A 13,576-nucleotide genomic window follows, 5' to 3' on the forward strand; every position below is an offset into this window, starting at 1 on the left:
ACTACTAGACACCGCCACATGGGGGAGCCATCCACACACTGCCACATGGGGGAGCCATCCACACACTGCCACATGGGGGAGCCATCCACACGCTATCAGACACTGCCATATGGGGGAGCAATCCGCACACTACCTGACAGTGCCACATGGGGGAGCCATCCACACACTACCAGACACTGGACTGCCACATGGGGAGCAATCCACATACTACCAGACACTGCCACATGGGGAGCAATCCACATACTACCAGACACTGCCACATGGGGAGCCATCCACACACTACCAGACACTGCCACATGGGGGAGCCATCCACACACTATCAGACACTGCCACATGGGGGAGCCATCCACACACTATCAGACACTGCCACATGGGGGAGCAATCCACACACTACCAGACACCACCACATGGGGAGCAATCCACACGCTACAAGACACCGCCACATGGGAAGCCATCCACACGCTACCTGACACTGCCACATGTGGAAGCAATCCGCACACTACCATACACTGCCACATGGGGGAGCCATCATCACACTACCAGACACCACTACATGGGGGGGCAATCCACACACTACCAGACACCGCCACATGGGGGAGCCATCCACACACTGCCACATGGGGGAGCCATCCACACGCTATCAGACACTGCCACATGGGGGAGCAATCCGCACACTACCAGACACTGGACTGCTACATGGGGAGCAATCCACACACTACCAGACACCACCACATGGGGAGCAATCCACACACTATCAGACACTGCCACATGGGGAGCAATCCACACACTACCAGACACTGCCACATGGGGGAGCCATCCACACACTACCAGACACTGCCACATGGGGGAGCCATCCACGCACTACCAGACACTGCCACATGGGGGAGCAGTCCACTTACTACCAGATCCTGCCACATGGGGGAGCAATGCAGACACTGCCACATGGGGAGCAATCCACACACTACCAGACCCTGCCACGTGGGGGAGCAATCCGCACACTAAGAGACACCGCCACATGGGGGAGCAATCCAGACAGCACTGCATGGGGAGCAATCCACACACTACCAGACACTGCCACATGGGGAGCCATCCACACACTACCAGACACCGCCACATGGGGGAGCAATCCACTCACTATCAGACACTGCCACATATGGAGCAATCCACACACACTACCAGACACCGCCATATGGGGGAGCCATCCACACACTACCAGACACCGTCACATGGGGGAGCAATCCACTCCCTATCAGACACTACCACATGGGGGAGCAATCCACACACTACCAGACACTGCCACATGGGGGAGGAATCCACACACTACCAGACACCGTCACATGGAGGAGCAATCCATACCCTACCAGACACTGCCACATGGGGGAGCAATCCACACACTACCAGACCCTACAACATGGGGAGCAATCCACACACTACCAGACACCGCCACATGGGGGAGCAATCCACACACTATTAGACCCTACAACATGGGGAGCAATCCACACACTACCAGACACCACCACATGGGGGAGCCATCCACACACTACCAGACCCTGCCACATGGGGGAGCAATCCACACACTACCAGACACCACCAAATGGGGAGCAATCCACGCACTACCAGACACCGCCACATGGGGGAGCAATCCACACACTACCAGACCCTACAACATGGGGAGCAATCCACACACTACCAGAGCCCGCCACATGGGGGAGCCTTCCACACACGACCAGACCTTACAACATGATTAGCAATCCACACACTATCGAACACCGCCACATGGGGGAGCAATCATCACAAGACCAGACAGTGCCACATGGGGAGCAATCCACACACTACCAGACACCGCCAGATGGGGGAGCAATCCACACACTACCAGACACCGCCAGATGGGAGAGCAATCCACACACTACCAGACACCGCCAGATGGGGGAGCAATCCACACACTACCAGACACCGCCACATGGGGAGCAATCCACACACTACCAGACACCGCCACATGGGGGAGCAATCCACACACTACCAGACCCTACAACATGGGGAGCAATCCACACACTACCAGACCCTACAACATGGGGAGCAATCCACACACTACCAGACACCGCCACATGAGGGAGCCATCCACACACTACCAGACCCTACAACATGGGGAGCAATCCACACACTACCAGAAACCACCACATGGGGAGCCATCCATACACTACCAGACACTGCCACATGGAGGAGCAATCCACACACTACCAGACACCGCCACATGGGAGAGCAATCCACACACTACCAGACCCTACAACATGGGGAGCAATCCACACACTACCAGACACCGCCACATGGGGGAGCCTTCCACACACGACCAGACCCTACAACATGAGGAGCAATCCACACACTATCGGACACCGCCACATGGGGGAGCAATCATCACAAGACCAGACAGTGCCACATGGGGAGCAATCCACACACTACCAGACACCGCCACATGGGGGAGCAATCCACACACTACCAGACCCTACAACATGGGGAGCAATCCACACACTACCAGACACCGCCACATGGGGGAGCCTTCCACACACGACCAGACCCTACAACATGAGGAGCAATACACACACTATCGGACACCACCACATGGGGGAGCAATCATCACAAGACCAGACAGTGCCACATGGGGAGCAATCCACACACTACCAGACACCGCCACATGGGGGAGCAATCCACACACTACCAGACCCTACAACATGGGGAGCAATCCACACACTACCAGACACCGCCACATGGGGGAGCCTTCCACACACGACCAGACCCTACAACATGAGGAGCAATACACACACTATCGGACACCGCCACATGGGGGAGCAATCATCATAAGACCAGACAGTGCCAGATGGGGGAGCCATCCACACACTACCAGACACCGCCAGATGGGGGAGCAATCCACACACTACCAGACACCGCCAGATGACGGAGCAATCCACCCACTACCAGACACCGCTACATGGGGAGTAATCCACACACTACCAGACACCGCCACATGGGGGAGCCATCCACACACTACCAGACACTGTCACATGGGGAGCTATCCACACACTACCAGACACTGCCACATGGGGAGCAATCCACACACTACCAGACACTGCCACATGGGGATCAATCCACACACTACCAGACACCGCCAGATGGGGGAGCAATCCACACACTACCAGACACTGCCACATGGGGAGCAATCCACACACTACCACATGGGGACCAATCCACACACTACCAGACCCAACAACATGGGGAGCAATCCACACACTACCAGACACTGCCACATGGGGAGCAATTCACACACTACCAGACACTGCCACATGGGGAGCAATCCACACACTACCAGACCCTACAACATGGGGAGCAATCCACACACTACCAGGACACTGCCACATGGGGGAGCAATCCACACACTACCAGACAGTGCCAAATGGGGGAGGATTCCACACACTACCAGGACACTACCACATGGGGGAGCAATCCACACACTATTAGACCCTACAACATGGGGAGCAATCCACACACTACCAGACCCTACAACATGGGGAGCAATCCACACACTACCAGACCCTACAACATGGGGAGCAATCCACACACTACCAGACCCTACAACATGGGGAGCAATCCACACACTACCGGACCCTACAACATGGGGAGCAATCCACACACTACCGGACACTGCCACATGGGGAGCAATCCACACACTACCAGACACCTCCACATGGGGAGCTATCCACACACTACCAGACCCTACAACATGGGGAGCAATCCACACACTACTAGACAGTGCCAAATGGGGGAGCAATCCACACACTACCTGTCACGTACCTGGTGGTGGAGCCCAGAATGCAGGGAATGGCCTCTCGTGTGCCTCTGGCTCAAGAACCCCTGATAGAGGAAACAGGGACTCAAGAGCACAGGGGGCCACAAGTGCCTGGCAAGTGGCAGATGTCTCTGAAGTTCAACTGGAACACCGGAACAGCAGACTGTAAGAAGATGCACTGGAGAGCTGTCTGGAACACTGGAACCACTGGTCGTAAGAAGAAGCACTGTAGCAAGCAGGAACTCTGGAACAGCAGGCAACAGGGAGGTGTTCTGTAGTTCAGCTGGGACACTGGAACAGCAGGCTGTAGGAGGATGTACTGGAACTTCTGGCAGGAACACTGGAACCACTGGCTGTGAGAGGTGCACAGGCAGGAACTCTGGAACAGCAGGCAACAGGGAGGTGTTCTGTAGTTCAACTGGAGCACAAGCAGAATCAGACAGACCGGATCAACACTGGCAGGCAAGCGGGCACCAAACGGAGGCAGAAGAATAGTCAGGATACAGTCCGGGTTGGCAACAGGCGGGCAACAGATAACCGTAGGAGGAGGCAGGAGAGTAGTCAGACGAGCCGGGGTCAGGGACTGGCAGCAAACAAGAATAGTCAGGAACAGGCCGGATAACAGGAAGCAGGTAAGCAGGTATTCAGGTAGCTTAGGGTCACAGGGAACGCTGTAGACCGGACAGCAAGGAAGCGTGCTGACAGGCTCCTTTAAATAGGCCTAATGGCGCCAAACGCTGTCACACTGCATGTTTGCGCGCATCCACGTGCACTCGTGCACGCCCGTGTACCGGTCGTACGTGCCCATTCGTACCATCGTGCACCCGCGTACACCCGTTCGTACGAGCGCGCACCCGCCCGCGTCCGTTCGTGCCAACGCGCCTCCGAATGCGTTCTCTGGCTCTAACAACAGTGGTTCTGTTAAACGATCTTCCGCCGACGGTCGTGCTGACAGGACGCCTTTCATGACATTGCCCCCCCCAAGGGGCAGCCTCCGGATGCCCAACTGAGCCATCTTACTTGGATGAGACCTTTTAAAGGCAAGAATCAGTCTCCTCCCATGAATGTTGGACTCCGGCTCCCAGGAGTTCTCCTCAGGCCCGTACCCCTTCCATTTAATTAAAAACTGGACTTGGTTACGTCTCTTCCTGCAATCCAGAATGGACTCAACCTCATATTCGGTTTCTCCGTCAACGATTACAGGTTCAGGGGGATCAACCCTCCGGTTGGCAAAAGGATCAGGAACCGTGGGTTTGAGTAGAGCCACGTGAAAGACCGGGTGCATCCGGAATGACTCCGGTAACTTCAGTTCATAGGCCACGTTATTAATCTTCCTTAGAACTGGGAAGGGACCCACAAATTTAGGGCCCAATTTTTTGGAAGGACATGCCAGTTTTAAATTCAGAGTAGATAGCCAGACCTGATCCCCGGGCTTGAGGTCAAGTTCCCCTCTTCTCCTTTTGTCAAACACCTCTTTGTTGTAATTCTGAGTCCTTGCCATAGTCTCCTGCAAGAGTTTACAATTTGACTCAAAGAAGTCTAGATTCTCCTGGACAGCTGGTACTGGGCACTCCGGGATGTTACTGGACAGGAACAGAGGGTGGAAACCATAATTTGCAAAAAACGGTGACTGCTTCGTGGCGGAATGGACAGAATTATTGTAGGCAAATTCGGCAAGAGGTAGGAGCGGAGCCCAATCATCCTGGGATAAAGAAGAAAAACAGCGCAGATACTGCTCCAGCGTCTGATTTGTTCTTTCCGTCTGGCCATTTGTTTGGGGGTGATAGGCAGAGGAGAAAGAAAGGTCAATTTTCAAGGATCCACAAAGTGCTCTCCAGAACTTGGATGTAAATTGCACCCCCCGATCTGAAGTAATATTTGCAGGAATGCCATGAAGCCTCACCACCTCCTTGATAAACGTCCTTGCAGTCTCAGCAGCAGTAGGTATGCCCTTCATTGGTAGGAAATGAGCCATTTTTGATAGTCTATCCACCACTACAAAGATTGTAGTGTAGCCTTCAGAAGGTGGCAGCTCGACAATAAAATCCATGGAGATCATCCTCCATGGCTTCTCCAGAACAGGTAATGGTTTCAACAGACCCCAAGCCTTACACTTGCTGCCCTTGTTTTGAATGCAAGTGGCACATGCTTCCACATAGTCCCTGCAATCTTTCCTTAACTGCGGCCACCAGAATGTGCGCTGAAGGAGTTCAGATGTTTTGTGCACACCAAAATGGCCAGCCAACATGTGGTCATGACAGGAACTAAGAACTGCCGCTCGCAACTCCTGGGGTACGAAGATCCTATCTTTGAACCAAAGAAGCTCGTCTCTGGATTGTAGAGCTAAATCAGGTGGAGCAGAGGCATCCCTAGAAGCTTGCTTGATCTGTGAGAGTAGATCCCCTTGGAGCAGCAGAAAGTTTCCTGAGGATAAGATGGTGTCTGGGGATGGAGATGCTTCAGGTCCGTTGTACATTCGAGACAGTGCGTCAGGCTTGATGTTCTTTGATCCGGGGCGGTAGGTTATATGGAAAGAAAATCTGGTAAAGAAAAGTGCCCACCTGGCCTGTCGTGGTCTTAACCTCTTGGCAGTCTTTAAATATTCCAAATTCTTGTGATCTGTATAAACAAGATTTGGATGAGCTGCTCCCTCCAGGAGATATCGCCACTCTTCAAGTGCGGCTTTGATTGCCAACAATTCTCGATCGCCCACATCATAATTTCTCTCCGCTTCGGATGATTTGCGAGAAAAGAAAGCGACTGGATGCAAAAGAGCCCTAGGCCCCTGTCTCTGGGAAAGCACTGCACCAACCGCTATTTCCGAGGCATCCACCTCCAAAATGTATGGTAATGTAGGATCCGGGTGCTTTAAGACTGAGGCTGAAACAAACAGATCTTTTAGCGTTGTGAAGGCCGCCTGAGCTTCAGTAGACCAATGGAACTTGAGGCCCTGCTTAGTTAACTTTGTGATAGGAGAAATGATGGTTGAGAATCCTCTGATGAATTTCCTGTAGAAATTTGCAAATCCTACAAAACGTTGGATTCCCTTCTTATCGGTGGGAGCGGGCCAGTCCAGAATAGCCGAGACCTTCTGAGGGTCCATCTTAATACCCTCTACAGAGATGATTAGCCCAAGGAACTGGATACTCTCTTGTTCAAAGACACACTTCTCAGGTTTGGCGTAGAGACCATGTAGCCGTAGTCGGGTCAAGACATTTCTGACATGTTCACGATGCTCAGCTAAGGAAGAAGAAAAGATCAGGATATCATCCAAATAGATAATAACAAACAGGTCAAGATAGTCTCTGAAGATGTCATTCACAAAGTGTTGAAATGTAGCGGGAGCATTGCACAGTCCAAAGGGCATGACTAAATACTCAAAGTGCCCAAATCGGGTACGGAAAGCCGTCTTCCATTCGTCTCCTCTACGAATGCGGACAAGGTTGTAGGCACCACGAAGATCCAGCTTGGAAAACACTACTGCAGACCCTAGTGTTTGAAAAAGTTCGGGCACCAAGGGTAAAGGATATCTGTTTTTAATTGTGATTTTATTAAGTGCCCGATAATCCACACAAGGGCGTAGAGAATGGTCTTTCTTCTCCACAAAGAAGATTCCTGCTCCTGCCGGGGACGTGGAGGGTCGGATGAACCCTTTCTCCAGATTGTCATCAATATAAGTCTTCAATGCCCCTAGTTCTAGTTCTGACAAAGGGAAGATTCTCCCAAAAGGAATCTCTGCTCCTGGGAGAAGTTCGATTGGGCAATCGTATGGCCGGTGGGGAGGAAGGATCTCAGCCCCCTTTTGACTGAAAACGTCCAAGAAGCTGTGGTAGGCTTCAGGTACAATTTGGCAGGTTTCGGCATCAGTTTCCATGCAGAGTAGGGAAGAAGGGACATCGGTGACTTCTGGAAGACAGTGTTGCTGGCAGTAAGAGGATACAAACTCAATCTTCCCTGAGGTCCAATCAATCTGCGGATTATGTGCCTTTAGCCACGGCATGCCTAGTATGATGGGGAATAGAGGAGACTCAATGACATCTAGACAGAGTGCCGGCAATGGTGGTATGCAGAGGTACAGTCACCTGAATTACTGGCCCCGATCTGAGGGTAGAGCCATCGGCCAAATATACAGAAAGTCCTTTCACTCTGGGCCGAAGGGGAATGTGATGTCTGGAAGCAAAGGACAAGTCTATGAAACCGCTGCAGGCCCCGGAATCAATGATAGCGCTGGTTGAGAGGTTCCCTCCTGGGAGCTGTAAGAGAATCGGAAAAGCCAGATGAGAAACGTCATTCAGTACAGCAGGAGTAAGAGCAGGGGAGATAGAAAAGCACTTACGAAGCTTCGCCGGGCATGTCCGTACAAAATGTCCAGATTCCCCGCAGTACATGCACAAGTTACCGGCCCGACGGCGTTGACGCTCTTCAGGAGTAAGTGAAGGGCGTAAGAGGCCCAACTGCATCGGTTCTGGGGTGTCTGAGGTAACGGTGGTTGAAGCTGGTGAAGCGGATTGGGAAGAGCTAGGCACATGGGGCAACATCCAGACAGGACGAGAAGGACCAGAGGATCGCTCCGTACGCCGTTCCCTCAGGCGTCTGTCTATCTGGATAGAGAGGTCTATGAGCCCCTCTAGAGTCTCTGGAATGCCCACTTGGGCCAGTTCATCTTTTAGGGATTCTGAAAGGCCCATACGGAACTGGTACCGTAAGGCAGCATTATTCCAGTTCGTGTCGGAACTCCAACGTCTGAATTCCGACACGTAGTCCTCCACAGGCCGGCGGCCTTGTTGTAGAGCATGCAAGGCTGCTTCTGCAGTGGCTGTTAATTGAGGATCCTCATATAGTGATGACATGGCCTGAAAGAAGTCATTTAAGGTGTCAAGTGAAACATCCTTCTTTTCTAGAAGACGATGGGCCCAGGACTGAGGTTCGCCAGACAACAGCGAGATCACAAACCCCACTTTAGTAGCTTCCAGGGAAAAAGTCCTTGGCTGAAGAGCAAAAAAAAGTTCACATGAATTACGAAAAGTCCTGAATTTACTCCGGTTGCCCGAAAATCTTTCAGGCGTGGGGACCCTGGGTTCAGGCGGCAGCATCACCACTGAAGGTGCAGCAGGAGTCACGGAAGCAGGAGGTGAGGAAACTGCTAAAGCTTGGACTCGGCCTTCCAGTTGGGTATAGCCTTCTTGTAGGCTCTTTACTGCTTGGGTAAGTCCAGCAAGATGACGGCAGAGCTCGTCCATGGGAGAGGCTCCCAGCGTGGGCTCAGACATGGCTGTCCGGTACTGTCACGTACCTGGTGGTGGAGCCCAGAATGCAGGGAATGGCCTCTCGTGTGCCTCTGGCTCAAGAACCCCTGATAGAGGAAACAGGGACTCAAGAGCACAGGGGGCCACAAGTGCCTGGCAAGTGGCAGATGTCTCTGAAGTTCAACTGGAACACCGGAACAGCAGACTGTAAGAAGATGCACTGGAGAGCTGTCTGGAACACTGGAACCACTGGTCGTAAGAAGAAGCACTGTAGCAAGCAGGAACTCTGGAACAGCAGGCAACAGGGAGGTGTTCTGTAGTTCAGCTGGGACACTGGAACAGCAGGCTGTAGGAGGATGTACTGGAACTTCTGGCAGGAACACTGGAACCACTGGCTGTGAGAGGTGCACTGTAGCAGGCAGGAACTCTGGAACAGCAGGCAACAGGGAGGTGTTCTGTAGTTCAACTGGAGCACAAGCAGAATCAGACAGACCGGATCAACACTGGCAGGCAAGCGGGCACCAAACGGAGGCAGAAGAATAGTCAGGATACAGTCCGGGTTGGCAACAGGCGGGCAACAGATAACCGTAGGAGGAGGCAGGAGAGTAGTCAGACGAGCCGGGGTCAGGGACTGGCAGCAAACAAGAATAGTCAGGAACAGGCCGGATAACAGGAAGCAGGTAAGCAGGTATTCAGGTAGCTTAGGGTCACAGGGAACGCTGTAGACCGGACAGCAAGGAAGCGTGCTGACAGGCTCCTTTAAATAGGCCTAATGGCGCCAAACGCTGTCACACTGCATGTTTGCGCGCATCCACGTGCACTCATGCACGCCCGTGTACCGGTCGTACGTGCCCGTTCGTACCATCGTGCACCCGCGTACACCCGCTCGTACGAGCGCGCACCCGCCCGCGTCCGTTCGTGCCAACGCGCCTCCGAACGCGTTCTCTGGCTCTAACAACAGTGGTTCTGTTAAACGATCTTCCGCCGACGGTCGTGCTGACAGGACGCCTTTCATGACACTACCAAACCCTACAACATTGTGGAACAATCCACACACTACCAGACACCTCCACATGGAGAGCAATCCACACACTACCAGACACTGCCACATGGGGAGCAATCCACACACACTACCAGACACCTCCACATGGAGAGCAATCCACACACTACCAGACACTGCCACATGGGGAGCAATCCACACACTACCAGACACCTCCACATGGAGAGCAATCCACACACTACCAGACACTGCCACATGGGGAGCAATCCACACACACTACCAGACACCTCCACATGGAGAGCAATCCACACACTACCAGACACTGCCACATGGGGAGCAATCCACACACACTACCAGACACCTCCACATGGAGAGCAATCCACACACTACCAGACACTGCCACATGGGGAGCTATCCACACACTACCAGACACCACCACATAGGGGATCAATCCACGCACTACCAGACACTGCCACATGGGGAGCAATCCACACACTACCAAACACTGCCACATGGAGAGCAATCCACACACTACCAGACACCGTCACATGGGGAGCAATCCACACACTACCAGACACCGCCACATGGGGATCAATCCACACACTACCAGACACTGCCACATGGGGGAGCAATGCACACACTACCAGGCACCTCCACATGGGGAGCAATCCACACACACTACCAGACACTGCCACATGGGGAGCAATCCACACACTACCAGGCATCTCCACATGGGGAGCAATCCACTTACTACCAGACCCTGCCAAATGGGGGAGCAATCCACACACTACCAGGACACTGCCACATGGGGAAGCAATCCACACACTACCAGACACCGCCACATGGGGGAGCAATCGACTCATTACCAGACCCTACAACATGGGGAGCAATCCACACACTATCAGACACCTCCACATGGGGGAGCAATCCACACACTACCAGACACTGCCACATGGGGAGCAATCCACACACACTACCAGACACCTCCACATGGAGAGCAATCCACACACTACCAGACACTGCCACATGGGGAGCAATCCACACACACTACCAGACACCTCCACATGGAGAGCAATCCACACACTACCAGACACTGCCACATGGGGAGCAATCCACACACACTACCAGACACCTCCACATGGAGAGCAATCCACACACTACCAGACACTGCCACATGGGGAGCTATCCACACACTACCAGACACCACCACATAGGGGATCAATCCACGCACTACCAGACACTGCCACATGGGGAGCTATCCACACACTACCAGACACCGTCACATGGGGAGCAATCCACACACTACCAGACACTGCCACATGGGGAGCAATCCACACACTACCAGACACCTCCACATGGGGAGCAATCCACACACTACCAGACACTGCCACATGGGGATCAATCCACACACTACCAGACACTGCCACATGGGGGAGCAATGCACACACTACCAGGCACCTCCACATGGGGAGCAATCCACACACACTACCAGACACTGCCACATGGGGAGCAATCCACACACTACCAGACACCGCCACATGGGGGAGCAATCGATTCATTACCAGACCCTACAACATGGGGAGCAATCCACACACTATCAGACACCTCCACATGGGGGAGCAATCCACACACTACCAGACACTGCCACACGGGGAGCCATCCACACACTACCAGATACAGCCACATGTGGAGCAATCCACACACTACCAGACACCGCCACATAGGGGAGCAATTCACACGCTACCAGACACGGCCACATGGGGAGCCTACCAGGTATCGCCACATGGGGAGCCTACCAGACACCGCCACATGGGGGAGCAATCCACACACTACCAGACACTGCCACATGTGGAGCCAGCCACACAATACCAAACACTCCCACATGGGGCAGCCATCCACACAATACCAGACACCACCACATGGGGAGCCTACCAGACACCGCTACATGGGGAGCCTACCAGACACCGCTACATGGGGAGCCTACCAGACACTGCCACATGGGGGAGCAATCCACACACTATCAGACACTGCCACATGGGGAGCCAGCCACACAATACCAAACACTCCCACATGGGGCAGCCTTCCACACACTACCAAACACCACCACATGGGGAGTAATCCAGACAATGCCCCATGGGGGAGTAATCCACAACTGGAGGACAAGATGATCTGAGTTTTAGGCTTGGTTCACACTGCTGTGATGTGGGATCTCCCTTGTGAGACCCCAAGTCACATGACATGTCAGAGTCAATGGTTCCCTATAAGAGCCGTCTTAACTGATACTACAAAAGTCACTCTGACTTTAGAAAAGGTTCCTGCACTACTTTGGTCTGACTTGGATGCTATTTCAGGGCCTGTGCAAGGGTTGAAATCGCACCCAAGTTGGATCAAGTCAGAAGGAAGTCGCAGGGCAAAGTCGTACATCTTCGCAGCAGTGTAAACCAAGCCTTCAAGAGAACATTGAGGCATTTTATGGTCTACATACTGATCATTGTCCACCCATCAGATATCTGTCTCTATATTTAGGATAGATCTCCAGTATAGTCCAGTGGTCGGTAGTTTAGCTCCCCATAGATGCCTCTAATCTGGCTGCTCCTATCCCCTCCTGGTAGCATAGATCGGGAATGGAGTAATTGGAGATTCTTCCACCATGTTGAGGCCTTTGATCTTCAAGATGTCCAGCTGTGAGCTCTCTTATCTGGTTTCCTTTGTGCTCCTAATCTCAATGAAGTCTCTCTAAAGCTTCCTACACACCATCAGATTGTAGGCAGGGGATTGTCTGTTGACAGACTGTTGTCCTAAAATCTGACCGTTAGTACGCTCCTTTTGACAATTGTTGTCCAACTTTCTGCCAACAAATGTTGGATGACAGGCTAGTAAATTTTCGGGGGACAGTGGTCTGGTGTCAGATTTTCTGATGGTCAGTACACAAATCTGTCACACAAAAATCGAAAAGTACAAACACGCATGCTCGGAATCAATACTCACCAACCACGAAATTAGCTGAAGGGGCTCAAAGGGTGGCACTCAAGAGCTAAAATTCCTCGTAGTACATCACTACATTCGTGTTTGTTGACCGACAATTGTGTACCGTTAGTATGCAAGACAAGATCCAAAAAGTGTAGCGCTATATTCAAATGAAATCACATCTAAAATGTGAAGGTGATACCGGAGGGGTCTATAAATAGGCCACCTCTACATAAAAAATGTGAGTGATTATAACAATAGCAGATAAGTAAATATCTACAAGTCATATAAAAGGGTCTCATTAAAGATTCTAGAGAACTGTTTAACCAATATAATGAATCAACAGTGAAGTGTTAACACACACAAAAAATGTTGCCACATGAATACAGCCCCAAGAAGAACTCAAATCTTATGTTTTATCCCTATAAACCTCTGGGGACATATTCACATATAACCATACGTGAAAAGATAACATAAATACAAAGTGATCCAAAGATGGCCGATATAAATAAATGGACTCAAAAG

This window comes from Aquarana catesbeiana, linkage group LG06, assembly GCF_042186555.1.
Source record: "Aquarana catesbeiana isolate 2022-GZ linkage group LG06, ASM4218655v1, whole genome shotgun sequence".
NCBI classification, from domain to species: Eukaryota; Metazoa; Chordata; class Amphibia; order Anura; family Ranidae; genus Aquarana; species Aquarana catesbeiana.